This window comes from Pinus tabuliformis, chromosome 5_1 (genome assembly GCF_031772625.1).
Source record: "Pinus tabuliformis cultivar Carrire ecotype Pingquan chromosome 5_1, CPIR1, whole genome shotgun sequence".
NCBI classification, from domain to species: domain Eukaryota; kingdom Viridiplantae; phylum Streptophyta; class Pinopsida; order Pinales; family Pinaceae; genus Pinus; species Pinus tabuliformis.
This window is the reverse complement of record NC_142305.1, coordinates 591,376,637-591,380,177: the sequence shown is the minus strand read 5'-3', so window position 1 is coordinate 591,380,177 and position 3,541 is coordinate 591,376,637.

The window sequence follows — 3,541 nt, the reverse complement described above, 5'->3', positions numbered from 1 at the left end:
GAGAATAAGAAGTCAGCCTAAGACCCTATTCGACCTCACAACAAGGCTATAAAAGGAAGGACATTGAATTCATTTAGAGCATCACTTCTCATTCTCTCTCTACTAGGCAGACGTGCGAATTTTTTTTTTTCCGGGCAGAAGTGTGAAGTAGGAAGATGGGAAAGTATATTGCAAGGAAGCCGAAGTGAATGCATGTTTGGGGAAGTCAAAGGAGTCAAGGAAAATCTAAATTCTGGTGGTAGTCTCTCTCTATTTCATGCTCTACATTGGGAGAAGTCTTCCAAGTTGGATTGCTGTCGGAAGCTGTTAGCAAGTGCAAGTTGTTGCATAGTCGAAGTTGCTAGGAAGAGGTCAATCTTCTGGAGGCTCACTTGGTGAGGAGGGAAGGTCTGGTCTTGGTCTAGGGTGGAGTCTCAAAGAGTAATGTTGAAAGGAATAATTACTTTGAATGGTTTTTCCCCTCGAGGGGGGTTTTGCCTTGGCATGTGCTTACATCTTGTGTCCATTGTTTTATGTGCTGCTGTTTTTGGTAATTTCTTGATGAAATAATGAAAGAAGATATAAATAATCATAATAATAAGAAACATCACAAGTAATTATCAAGTTCGAGAAAATATTTACTGCCTTTAAGATTTTCCAATATGTTTTCAGATCTTTGGTGAAGAAAGAAGAAAAAGGTAGATCCATTCTTAAACACTATCTTAGGGAATGAATCTATTGTATTAAAGGAAGATATCTAACTCGATCAAGGGTGAAAATAAACTTTAAGGAGCATCTAACTTCAGATCCTAGAAGAAGAGGATTGACCTAATCCTTGAGAAGAACAAGGTGCTAGACTTGGCTAAAGGAAATGTAAAGAAGGCTACAGAAGAAGTCAATGATTAGAAAAAGTGAAATTCAAGGATCTAGAATTGGTGGCTATGACTCTAATGGTAGAAGGAATAAAATAAAATATTGTCCCATTCATATCTAACATTGATCATGTTCAGGAGATGTATGAAGCCTTGTCAAATTTGATCAATATTAAGAACATCGGTCAAGTGGCAAGTTTGAAGAATGAGTTGAGGAATACAAAGATGACAAAGGAAGATAATGTGGCAACCTTCTTTGTGAATATAGCTAGAATCAGGGATGATCCTTTGACCATCAATCAGAGTGCTCTAGACAAATAATTGGTGATCACTACTATATTAGGATTTCCATCCTATTGGAGTGCATTTGCTTAAGCTATAACAGTTGGAAAGTAGCTCCCACATTTGAAGAATTATAGATTGCATGTAGTCAAGAAGAATTAAGGATCTCAATGGTTGCCAATCCTAAAGGAGTATCAAATTATTATGTTTGTCATCATGAAGGAAAGAGATCGAAGGGACCGAGGAATAAATTTGACATATCTAAGATAGAGTTCTATCAATGTCATAAGAAGGGTCACTACAAAAGTGACTCCCCCGAGAATCTAAAGAATAAGAAGAGAAGAAGAGATGAAGCCAACCTTGTTGTAGAATGGGACTCAAAGAATGTAAAGCTTAAAGAATATGGAATTAGGGACTTACACTACTGAGTCCTTTGCTTTACATATCTTGTTTTTTATGTTTTAGAGTTTGTAGTTTTTGGAAAAAGTCATTTTTGTATTGTTTTAAATCTGTAGGCTTCCCTCAAGCTTTGGAGGGAGCTCCCATCAACTCTAAGAGATAAGTATCTCATGTACTTTTAGTTTTGGGTTTATTTACTAATTTAGTTTCAATTATACTGAATACTAATCACCTTTCTCCCTCTATTGTCTTGATCAGGAAAAACATCTCCAAGAAGTAGGATCTCTCAAGACAAGGTTAGTGAAGAAACAAAGGTATGCTTTGAATACATTGATTGAAAGGAATATTCATTTAATTATCTATTACTAACCTTCTTATTACTAGCAATATTGAATCCTAGTGGTTCTTTTTTGGGTGATTCATCTCTTGATAAATCTACCCAGCCCACTCTTACCTGATTTGGTAGAACCCTAGATAAGTTCTGGGAAGCCCTAACTTAAGGATATGTTGTTGTGAATGTCTGAACCCCTAAACTAATTAGGGAAATTGTGAAATGCTAGTTGCAGTCTTTATTGATGATTTCATGATTGGGATTTTGGTATGATCAGAAAACCCTAACTTGTTAGGAAAGAACGATAAGATCTAAAATCCCAGAACCTTTGAAGTTTCAGTAATATAGGGTTTGCTATGTTTCCACATTGCAATCCTAGCTCATTTGAGTTTGGTGGAATGTGTGTTTGATCCAGGTGGATATTGGTGGTCACTCACCTATTCAAACTAGACCCCCCAGTTAGTTTCATCTATTTCCTTGTTCATTTCAACATTTACTATTTTTAGCACTTTTTCAGACCTTGAACTTCTGGAGTAGTTTTGACCCCCCTAAACAGTGTTTTTTGGGTTTGCAACAGCTCCATAGCCATAGGCAGGCACTTGCAGTGAAATCTGTAGTACCCAGGGAGACCTTTCCAACAAGGCATCATACACACATAACGGAGATAATATGACCAAGTTATGACCCCTGGAAGTTGGCTGCCCAAATCCCAACAGGGCCCACAAACTCTTGGTGTTACATCTCATGGGGTTAGTCTTTTGGTTGTTTAGGGTTTTCTCATGTTTTCCAATAATAAATAGGCCCTTGAGCCTCATTGTAACATAATTTAGAGGCATGTAGCTGCCACATCTCTTCTTAGAGATAAGCTACCATTACTGAAGCGATGTTATTTCCATTCTATTTGTAAGCATAATTAATTATTTTTCATTAATGAAATGAAGTGTTTTTCTGTTTCATCTCTATGTTTATGATTATATCTATAATTTGTTGTGTTAATTTTTATGTTCAGATCAATGGTATTAGACCAGTCTTCTCTTTCTCTATTTTTCTTTGCATGTCCCCAACAAGGTCAGGGTATAATGAGTTAGGGCTTGATCTGGCTGAACCATTGCAAGATCAGCCTCACAAAACCGGATGACCTCCCATGGCAGAAGAAAATAAATATGAGGGGGTAGGAGATCCTTTCAAATTGTTGCTCAAGGAAGCCCTCGAGCAACAGAGGGACGCAATGATAGATAACTTTTCCTAGATCCTTCGATGGCTACCCATAGGCGATGCATCTTCATCCAACAACCACTCTAGAGGTGCCACTCCTTTTGAGGTACAAGTTAGCTCCGATATTCTGATATTCAAAGTATTGATAGATGCAGACATCATAGATAAATAGTTAAATATATTGGAAGGATAGTTTTCAGTTCATGACTTTTCCAATCAGGAAAATATTACTCATGCACTTCTTAAAGTTACCCCACACATGAAGGATTGGTGGGAAAGCTATTGTGAACAAAAGTAAAAAAGTGAACCCTTGATGTTTTTAGCTACACCCACTTGGAATTATTTCAGAGATGCCTCCAAGGAACAATATTACCCTGTCTTGAGCTATGAAGACAAATACAAAAAGTGGAGCATGCTACGACATGGAAGGGACCAAGATGTGCCAGAGTTCACAGATACCTTC